Raw genomic sequence first — 11,489 nt, forward strand, 5'->3', positions numbered from 1 at the left:
CGTAAAAGAACTCTGGAGCAAGCCGAGGAAGAAGTTGTAGTGATTCGAAGGGAAGTTGTTGAGGATGAAAAGAAGGTAAAAGTATACATACGCAATCGCGGGCTCGTAAGAGAAATCTGGAGGAAGTCGAGGAAGAAGTTGTAGTGATTCGAAGGGAAGTTGTTGAGGACGAAGAGAAGGTAGAAGAAGAAAAAAAAGTCGAGGAACCAGTTTTAGTAGTGATGGGAGATCAAGCAGAAATTTCTAAGGTTTTGATGGACTATTCTCAGCATAAGATCAATGATATTCAGTCAAGCATCATCAGGCCAGCCATCTCGGCTAACACTTTTGAGATCAAGTCAAGACGATTCAGATGATACCGAACTCAGTTTAGTTTGGGGGTTCTCCTACAGAAGACCCCAACATGCACATCAGGGATTTTATCGAGATCTGTGACACTTTCAAGTTTAATGGTGTGACTGAAGATGCTATTAAACTGCGACTCTTCCCATTCTCTCTGAGGGATAAAGCTAAGTGATGATTACATTCTCTACCACTAGGATCCATCACTACTTGGGAAGATCTTGCTCAAAATATTCTCACTAAATTCTTCCCTATGGAGAAGACTGCTGCAATAAAGAATGCTCTTACTCAGTTTGCTCAGCAAACTTGAGAATCTCTGTGTGAGGCTTGAGATCGATATCAGGAGATGCTAAGGAAGTGCCCACACCATGACATTCCTGATTGGATGATTATAAACTATTTCTACAATGGATTGGGTGCTACTTCTAGACCCATGCTCGATGCAGCATCAGGAGGAGCCTTGTGGGCTAACAGCTACAATGAAGCTTATGAATTAATTGAACTGGTGGCTGCTAATGAATACCAGAATCCTTCCCAGAGACTGACTCAGGGGAAAGTAGCAGGAATTCTGGAGTTGGATGTAGCAACTGCTATAGCTGCCCAACTTAAGGCTTTGACGATGAAGGTGGACACTTTGGCTAATTATGGAGTTAATAAAATCACTAGTGTTTGTGAGCATTGTGCTGGTGCCCATGAGACTGATCATTGTGCTATTTATAGTGAATCAACTCAGTTTATGAGCAACTTTCAGCGATCGCAACAACCTGTGCCAGCCACCTATCATCCAAACAACCGCAATCATCCTAATTTCAGCTAGAGCAACACTCGGAATGCGGTTCAACAGCCTTATCAGCAGTACCCGGCATAGCATACAACCCCCTGGTTTTCAGCAACCACAATATGCACCAAGACAACAACTTCACCTGCAACAAGCTAATGAAAAATTTGAATTAAACGAGTTGAAGCTTATGTGCAAAATCCAAGCTGTTTCTATCAAGACCTTGAAAAATAAAATTGGACAAATTGCCAATACTTTGCTAAATCGTCAACCGGGTACACTACCTAGTGACACTGAAGTACCAGAAAAGAGGGTAGCTAAGGAGCAGGTGAAGAAAATTACTTTGAGGTCTGGGAAGGTTGCAAATCCAGAACAAACTCAAGTTTTGAATGAAGAAGCTTGGGCTGAAAAAGAAGTAGAGCAGCAGGAGGTAGAAGTGGAACCAAGGAAGACTACTGTTGAGCCCACTCCTCCAGAGGGTAATACAGGGGAGAAAGAGATCTATCTCCACCGTCTTTTCCTAAGCGGCTGCAGAAGAAAAAGCTGGATAAGCAATTTGAGAAGTTTCTAAAGGTGTTCAAGAAAATTCATATCAACATACCTTTCGCTGAGGCTCTTGAGCAGATGCCTAGTTACACAAAGTTTATGAAAGGTATTCTCTCTCGGAAAGTGAAGCTAGATGATTTATAGACTGTTGCTCTCACGGAGGAATGTAGTGTTGTGCTGTAACAGAAGTTGCCTCTAAAGCTAAAAGATCCAGAAAGCTTCACTATTCCGTGTAATTAGAAAAGTGTCTTTCGACAGATGCTTATATGACTTGGGAGCTAGCATCAATCCAATGCCTTTGTCAATCTTCAAGAAGTTGAACTTGCCTGATCCAAAACCGACTTATATGACTTTGCAGTTGGCCGATCGTTCTATTACATACCCTCGGGGTATTGTGGAGGATGTCTTGGTCAAGGTTGATAAACTCATCTTCCCTGCTAATTTCATAATTCTTGATTTCGAGGAGGATAAGAAGATTCCCATAATCTTAGGAAGACCCTTCTTGGCGACTGACTGTACCTTGATAGATGTGCAGAAGGGTGAGCTTACAATGCGAGTGCTGGATCAGGATGTAACTTTTAATGTGTTCAATACTATGAAATTTCCTACGGAAAATAAGGAGGGCTTAAAGGTGGAGTTGGTCGATTCCGTGATGACTTCAGAACTTGATCAATTGCTAAGGTGTGATGCCTTAGATAAGGCCTTATTGGGGAATTCAGATAGTGAAAATGATGAAGGTGAAGAGCAATTGCACTATCTGAATGCTTCTCCCTGGAAGAGGAAGATTGATATGCCTTTTGAATCTCTTGGAATGGAGGAATTGAACAAAGCTCCTAAACGCCTCAAGCCATCTATTGAGGAAGCTCCAACTCTTGAGCTTAAACCTTTACCTGAACATTTGAGGTATGTTTTTTTAGGTGATGCATCTACTCTGCCTGTGATTATTGCATCTGACCTTTCAGGTAGTGATGAGGAAAAACTCTTAAGGATTCTAAGAGAGTTCAAATCGGCAATCGGGTGGACCATAGCAAATATTAAGGGAATCAACCCTTCTTATTGCATGCATAAAATTCTGCTAGAGGAAGGTAGCAAGCCTACGGTTGAGCAGAAAAGAAGACTTAATCCGATCATGAAGGAAGTAGTGAAGAAGGAAATTCTTAAGTGGCTGGATGCAGGGATTATCTATCCCATTTTTGACAGTTCTTGGGTGAGTCCAGTTCAGTGTGTACTGAAGAAAGGAGGTATCACAGTTGTTGCTAATGAGAAGAATGAGCTCATTCCTACTCGAACATTCACAGGATGGAAAGTTTGTATGGACTACAGGAAGCTGAACAAGGCCACTAGGAAGGATCACTTCCCTCTGACTTTCATTGACCAGATGCTCGACAGATTGGCTGTTCACGAGTACTATTGTCTTCTGGATGGCTATTCGGGTTATAATCAGATTTGTTTCGCTCCAGAAGATCAGGAGAAGACTACCTTTACTTGTCCATTTGGTACTTTCGCCTTCAGACGAGTTTCTTTTGGTCTGTGTGGTGCATCAGCCACATTTCAGAGATGTATGATGGCCATCTTTTCTGATATGATTGGCTAGAATGTGGAGGTGTTCATGGATGACTTCTCTGTATTTGCCGATTCTTTTGATGAATGCTTGCAGAATCTTGGACATGTTTTCAAGTGGAGTGTTGCGACCAATCTGGTTCTCAATTGGGAAAAATGTCACTTTATGGTGCGACAGGGCATTATTCTTGGCACAAGGTTTTGAGTAAAGGTCTTGAGGTGGACAAAGCCAAGGTGGGGGTTATTGAAAATCTTCCTTCGCCTATTTCTGTTAAGGGAATTCGTAGTTTTCTTGGTCATGCGGGATTCCATAGGCGTTTCATCAAGGACTTCTCTAAGATTTCGAAGCCATTGTGCAGTTTGCTAGAGAAAGATGTCCCTTTCAAGTTTGATGACGAGTGCCTTGCCTCTTTTGAGATATTGAAGAAGAGTTTAATCACGACATCTGTCATAACTGCACCTGACTCGAATGAACCTTTTGAGATGATGTGCGATGCAAGTGACTATGCCGTTGAAGCAGTTCTTGGACATAGAAAGAACAACATATTTCATGTGGTCTACTACGCTAGTAAGACCTTGAACGTTGCTCAAATGAACTATACTACTATGGAGAAAGAACTTTTGGTTATTGTCTATGGTTTTGAGAAATTTCGATCTTATCTACTTGGGACTAAAGTGACAGTCTTCACTGATCACGCTGCGATTCGTTATCTCGTCTCGAAGAAGGACTCGAAGCCTAGATTGATTAGATGGGTTCTTTTGCTTCAAGAATTTAAATTAGAGATCAAGGACATAAAAGGGACTGAAAATCAAGTCACTGATCATCTCTCGCGTTTAGAGAACCCTAATGCCACCTTACTAGACAAGACATTAATAAATGAGTCTTTTCCCGATGAGCAGCTATTTGGAGTTCAAGAAAAAGAACCGTGGTTTGCACACATTGTGAACTACCTTGTAAGTAATATCATGCCTCCCGACTTATCACATGCTCAAAGGAAGAAGTTTCTACATGAAGTGAAATGGTATATGTGGGATGAGCCGTTTCTTTTTCGACAAGGAGCTGACCAAATCATCAGGAGTTGTATTCCTTACAGCGAAACGGGGGGGGGGGGATCTTGCGAGATTGCCACTCAATGGCTTATGGAGGACACTATGGTGGAGAAAAGACAGCAGCTTGTATTCTTCAAGTAGGTTTCTTTTGGCCAACCTTGTTTTAAGATGCTCATCAGTTTGTTTTAAAATATGATCGATGTTAACGTGTGGGTAATATGTCCAAGAGGGATGAGATGCCTCTTAATGTGCTTCTCGAGGTTGAAGTCTTCGATGTTTGGGGAATTGACTTCATGGGGACATTTGTCTTATCTTGTAACAATCAGTACATCTTGTTGGCGGTTGATTATGTGTCGAAATGGGTTGAAGTTAAGGCGCTGCTAACGGACGATGCAAAGATGGTGCTTAATTTTCTTCACAAGCAGATATTCACAAGGTTTGGAACTCCAAGAGTCATAATCAGTGATGAGGGGTCGCATTTTTGCAATCGCAAATTCAATGCTATGATACAAAGGTATAATGTAAATCATCACATTGCTACGGCTTATCATCCTCAGACAAATGGTCAAGCTGAGGTATCTAACAGAGAGATCAAGCGCATTTTAGAGAAAGTTGTGTGTCCATCAAGGAAAGATTGGTCTTTGAAGCTTGATGAAGCTGTTTGGGCGTATAGAACAGTCTACAAGACACCATTGGGAATGTCACTGTTTCAGTTGGTTTATGGTAAGGGGTGTCATTTGCCTATGGAGCTCGAGCATAAAGTGTATTGGGCTTTGAAGAAGTTGAATCTTGACTTGGATGCAGCTGGAAAAAAGAGGATGCTTCAATTGAATGAACTCGACGAGTTTCGACTTCAAGCTTATTAGAACAACAAAATGTATAAGGAGAAAGTCAAGAGGTGGCAAGATAGGGGTCTAGTGCTCAAATCATTTGTGCCGGGGCAACAGGTTCTATTTTTTTAACTCTCGTCTCTGTCTTTTTCCTGGAAAGTTGAAGTCAAGGTGGTCAGGGCCCTTCATAATCAAAAATGTGTTTCCACATGGAGCGGTGAAAATTTTTGAGATTGATCCGGGCCAAGCATTCAAGGTAAATGGTCAGAGGTTGAAGCATTACTATGGTGACACGGCAAACCGTGAGGTGGTTAGTGTCGTTTTATTGTCCGTTTGATCTCAAGTTTCTACGTCGAGCTAACAACGTAAAACAAGCGCTTCTTGGGAGGCAACCCAAGTTTGTTGTACATTAGTAGGTAGAGGAAGCAAGAAGAAAGGAGAAAAACACAAAAAAAATCAGAAAAAGAAAAAAATTCAGGGCCAACTTCAGAAGCTGAGCGCGCCCACACTGATATAGCGCGTGGCCGCGCTATTTTTCCAGAAACCAAGTGCGCCCGCGCTGATCTAGCGCGCGGCCGCGCCGATTCGGCAGAAGGTGAGCGCGCCCACGCTGGTCTAGCGCGCGGCCGCGCCGGGGTTCCGACTCAGAAAAAAATAACAGCAGTTTGTGAAGAGAAAATCGAGACTTTTACTAGAAAATCAATTTCTACCCGAATTTTACTCTTCCACATCCCAAATTTCCCTCTCCAAATCAAACCCATTATTCCCACGATTCCCATAATCAATTCCCACTTATATTCCATATCTAATTCTCTTCTCACCTCCTATATATACATACACTTATACACAAACTCCTCCACCACATCATAAATTCTCAAACGTAAATCTCTCTCAAACACTTAGCTTTTATTCTCTCTTATTCAATCCCAATGGTACCTAAGAGACAAAGAACTCAAGTAAGCAGCACCATCGATTCTTCATCTGCGATTGGTGTGAGGCTGAGGTTTTCGACTCCATAGGATGAAGAGGAGTACATGAGGCTGCTCTCGAAGCCTATAGCAAAGGAGCGAGGTTTTCTGCCATCGGGGACGGATGGTAAGTTGTTAGAGATAATTCTGGAGATGGGATGGGTTCCTTTTTGCGAGGCTGCCGCTGTTGTGCCCATGAGTGTTGTGCGAGAGTTCTATGCTAATGAGAAGGTGGAGAAGAATGGTTTTACTGTGGTGAGGGGGATGACGGTGGAGTATATTGCTGATGCAATACGGAGGGTGATTGAACAGCCCGCGAGGAAGCCCGGTCAGGATACTTGGAATGATAAGACTCCGGAGGGCTTCAACTTGGATCTCATTGTTGCTACTTTGTGTGTTCCTGAGACTCACTAGAAGTTCAAGAGGGGCACAATTGATTACTCCACGTTCCCTGCATCGTGCATGAACAAGTTTGCACGGGCTTGGAATTCTTTTATCCGTGCTAACATCATGCCATCTTTACCTGTGCATGAGATTACCATAGAGCGGGCTCATCTGTTGTGGGGTATTCTTTAGGGCGATTATATTGATTTGGGGATGGTTATATATCAGGGGATTTTGAGATTTTTGCGAGGAGGTACTACTGGTACCATACCCTATGCATCCGTTGTGACGAAGCTGTGCATGACAATTGGTGTTCATTGTCCCGCACATGAGCAGCTACAGCTTCCCAGTGCTCCTATCGACAGTTCTATGTTGTTCAATATGACTGAGTGGTATAGTGGCAAGCCCGATCCTAAGGGGCTTGGTTATTCTTATGATCATCTGCCAGGTGGTAGACCAGCGGATCAGACTTTTGCTGGTGGGACGCAGCAAGCAAGGAAGGCAGCTTGGAGAGCTCAGTTGGGAGATGAGGCTGGTCCGTCGCAGCAGGAGCAGGAGGAAGCAGGAGTAGAGTTTGGAGCTGGTTTGAGTACGACGCAGTATAGGCGTCTAGCGAGGAGGATGGATGCTATGCACGACATTCATAGCAGGTTTGCACGTGATCTCACCCAAGCACTTGAGACTGCATTCAGAGCCACCGGTGTTGACATCCAGTGGCCAGTATTTGGTGAGGATTCCGTGTATCCACCTCCAGCAACGCGTGACACTCCACCCGTTGAAGGTGATGATCCTGATTCCTAGGTATGCCTGATTCCTTGCTATTACCTTCACCGAGGACAGTGAATATTTTAAGTTTGGGGGTAGTAGTTGAAGGAATATGTTTTGTGTAAGTCGCATATAGTTTGCATATTCATGTTAGTGTAGTGCATATAATTTCACATTTTGCCATGTAGTAGTTTTTTTTATTTTTGGTAGTTTTTATGATAGTTTATTCATGTAGTTTCATGTATCTGCATAATAACATGTTCCCTTAGATGATATTTCCGATTGATTAGTAATGTTGATGCTAGTGTAGTGATGTCATATTTAGTGATGTTAAGTATTATCGAATTGATTTGCATGCTAGAGACAATTGTATTTCACTAAGTCTTATAGGTTGCTAAAGTGCTAGATCATGGTCATGGTTTGTTTGTTTGTCGAGGTTTAATCGTTTGTTTATATTTAGAATTTAGGATATTCTCTTAATAAAAAATGAACATGGATATTTAAAAATTGGAGAAAATTGGATTTCATTGCTAGTTGTTGTGGCTAGGTGTCAAATGGCTAGTAGCCGGCTCATTTTATATGAGTAGTCTAGGGTTGAGCGAGAGGGAGCGAAACACACTCGTTCAGAAATTTGTGAAAAAAAGAGAAAAAAAAGAAAAAAAAGTATTTAAGTGTATGTATAATTGATCACGAGTGGGCTCTTTAGTACTCGAGTTATTAAGTTATTAGGGGACTTTGTGCCTAGTGACCTAAGGCTTTTATAGTCTGGGATCCGCTAACCTAACGGTCGCTACATGGGTACTATTGTATAAGTCTTTTGTGGACCTCACTCATTGCACGGTCAAATAAGCATATTTGTGTTGTTTTGTGTGAATAAAAGCGTGAATTCAAGTTTTGGGGTATGTTGAGTGGCATTTATGACACTTTATTACGCTCCGTAAAACTTTGAATTGGTGTATTTGTACTCAAGTTATTGGTATTTTAATGTGTTTTCTAGTTTTCTTGCATTTTCGGGCATTATCCAGGTAATCAGGTGAATTAGCATTGTTTTAGTGCTAATTTGGTGTTAGGGAGGTGTTGGAATAAAAGCTCTTGGAAAATCGGCTCGAATCATCAAGGAAAATGAAGAAGTCAGATTTTTATTTAGAAGGTCAGCGCGCCTGCCCTGTGATAGCGCGCGCTCGCGCCCAAAGTCCAGAAGATCAGCACGCCCGCGCTGGTCAAGCTCGCGGCCACGCCAGGTCGAAAAAAGAAATCCTGATTCTATTGGGCTTTTGATCTAGAAGACTTCTACTCTGCATGGGGCTGCTATATATACATAATTAAGCTCGGTTTTTATAAGGAAACATACCAGAGCACAAGAAGAAGGTGTAAGAAGACCGTTTTAGCATAATTCAACCAAGGCGAAGAAGATCTAGTTTTAACTTGTGATTCTTTGTTTAAGTTGTAACATTGGATGCTAGTTTTCTTATTCTTGAACCTATACTCTTGTTTTGTACCTTGTTTTTTATTCATTATAAAGACTATGTTTATTATACCATGCTTTCATCGGAACCCACGTTGATGATGAGTCCGATTATGTGCTAATCGTTATCGTGGGGTTCTAACAAATTTATTTATGGATTTTTTTAGTTGATTTATTTCGATGCCTTAGTGTGTGGTGATTGTATGATAACCTAGTATTGGTTGTGCTTATTCGTCTTATGAGCGTCGCGAACTTATAAGATATTGTGTTAATTCTTAATGAAGCGAAAGTGAATTTAAGGGTTTAGAACTTGCCATGCTAGCATAGGGTCATGTTTTACTGTTATGCATGATTTGTAGGTAATTTTAAGCATCTTACTTGCCCTATGTAATCACGATAGATAACTTGTTCATTAAACCGTTATGTTGTCAAATTCTATAGACATATAGGGTCTCAATATAATTGGTGTATGTTCAGCTTCTATCTCTTTTGTGGATGTCTGGCATTATGTTATGCGTGCAACGAAAGTTGGAGTTTAGCAGTTTCGTGTTGTCTGATTAGTGTCATCACCATTACATGCTAAGGTTAAGAACGAAAAAGCTATTGAATGAAGTATTTAATGAAGTTAGAATCCCATATTTGTCATATATAGTAATTCAATAATTCTTATTCTCTTAGTTATAATTGTTAGTTTAATTCTTAGTTTAATCAAAACCCAATTTGTTTTTTGTCTTAGCATTGAGCGATAACCATACATTGTTGCATAGGTGCATAAATTGAACTTAACCTAAACCAGTCTCTGTGGGAACAAATCTGATTTATATCTTATACTACTTGCGAACGCGTATACTTGCGTGAATTTTAGCGCGTGTTTAGCGACTAACAACTGGCCTAAGCAATTCATCATTATGAACTTTTGTAATTGTGCCAGGGACACATTCAATAACTTTTTGCTACTCGGACTCAGTTGCAGCAAATAGTTTATTAAAATAGTTTGAAATCAAGCCAGGAAATCCATGATCTTAGTCCAGCCAATTCCCGTTAGCATCTTAAAGCTTTTGAATATGATTATTCCTTCTACGTCCACTAGAAGCCTTATGAATATATTTCGAGTTTTTGTCTCTGGCTTGAAGCCATGACTGCTTTGATCTCTGTCTCCAGAACATCTCCCTTTGATTGAATATACCCTCCAACTTTTCCTTTGCTGCATGATACTTCCTTTTAGACTCCGCGTCCCTCCCATTCTTAAAATGCTTCAATATCGCCTTACATTCCTTGATACGACCGGAAAAATTACCAGTGATTTCTTTCCCCCAAATTGCCAACTTATCACCGCATACTTTGATTTTCTCCTGAATGTTATGGCCTTGATCATCTGACCATCCCTCGCGCACTAGCCTCTCACACATAGAATAATAAAATAATTAAGTAAGAGTATTTGTTCATTTACTTGATTACTCTTACTTAATTATTTTATTATTCTACTTAATTATTCTTACTTAATTAATATATAAATTAATTAATTTTTTTAAATAAAATATGTTACCTTTTTTTAACCGGACTACTCTTCCATTGTTGCTCTTGCCAAGTGGCGCACTTACGTAACCAAACTCAACGACACTAAAAATAATGTATACAACCCAATTTGGGTTAAAAAAATAATATCTACAACCCGGACTAGTATAAAATTAAATATAAACTAACTATATTTATTTGAATTCGGTTAATGTAATAGGTTTATATAATCACGAGTGTTCTTCTATATACAATATCTATATTATTTAAAATGAAAATAATAAAATAATATTTAATTAAAACAACCGTGCATCACACGGGTTATTGTCTAGTATCATTAATGTTCAACTGAACATTTACGTGTTCTACAATGTGAACATGTATGTGTTATAACGACTCGTATATTTTTTATTATTTTTTTATTATTTTTTTAAAATATGTAATAATTGAGTAAATAATTAAATAAAATATGTGTATTGGTTTTGGCAGTAATGTGGATGTTATTTATGTGTCTGTGATTTATTGGTATATAGGTTAAAATTTTTATGATTTATTGTAGAGTTATGTTGTTTTATTACGCTTTTAAAAGTGATTTTATTACAGTTTTAATTCCATAAATATCTGGATTACCTCTAAAAATTGGTTTATGATTTTATAATTTCAATAATTATTTTTGGGATTTTATAAAATTGAGAAATCAATATTTCACTAATTATTTATCTTTAGATGATTTTCTGATTGTGTTTATTTGTAAAATCCATATTTAATTCCATAATTCTTCAAAAATCACGAAACTCATATTTTATTAAGTTTATAATATTCTGAGAATTTTAAAATTATTTTGGAAATTTTCGGGATTAATTTCACCTGCGCGTTATTTCGTTTAATGGTTAAAAGCGGGTATAAACTGTATTTCAGAAATTATTTTAAAATTTTGAAAATTATGTTTTTATGTACTCCAGGATATTTCTGACATTTTAAGATTAATTTGGAATTATTTCGATGTGTTTTTAACTGCACCTTGTTTCGTCCGATCGCTAAACCCGGGTATTTATTGTGCTCCAAAATTTGTTTTAAAATTATGAAATTATGTTTTTATTGACTTCGGGACATTGAAAACATTTTAAAACTATAAGTGTGATTTATCGAATTATTTTAAAGGTGACTTGGTTCATTAATTTCAGTATGCGGGATATATAGTCGGTATTCGGGTATTCAGGGATACGTGTTAACTTCTAATAAAAAGAAATTAACACGTATTCTTATTTGCTGGACACGTGCGCCTT

General features: G+C 39.2%; 1 non-coding gene across 1 annotated transcript; it reads right to left on the reverse strand.

Moving 5' to 3' along the window:
- Window positions 1–610: 610 nt before the first annotated feature.
- On the reverse strand, window positions 611–717 carry LOC141669684 (small nucleolar RNA R71). The gene has a single exon (XR_012553952.1). It is a non-coding gene; the product is annotated as a small nucleolar RNA R71 (small nucleolar RNA).
- Between the last annotated feature and the right edge of the window lie 10,772 nt (window positions 718–11,489).

Source organism: Apium graveolens, chromosome 6 (assembly GCF_009905375.1).
Source record: "Apium graveolens cultivar Ventura chromosome 6, ASM990537v1, whole genome shotgun sequence".
NCBI classification, from domain to species: Eukaryota; Viridiplantae; Streptophyta; class Magnoliopsida; order Apiales; family Apiaceae; genus Apium; species Apium graveolens.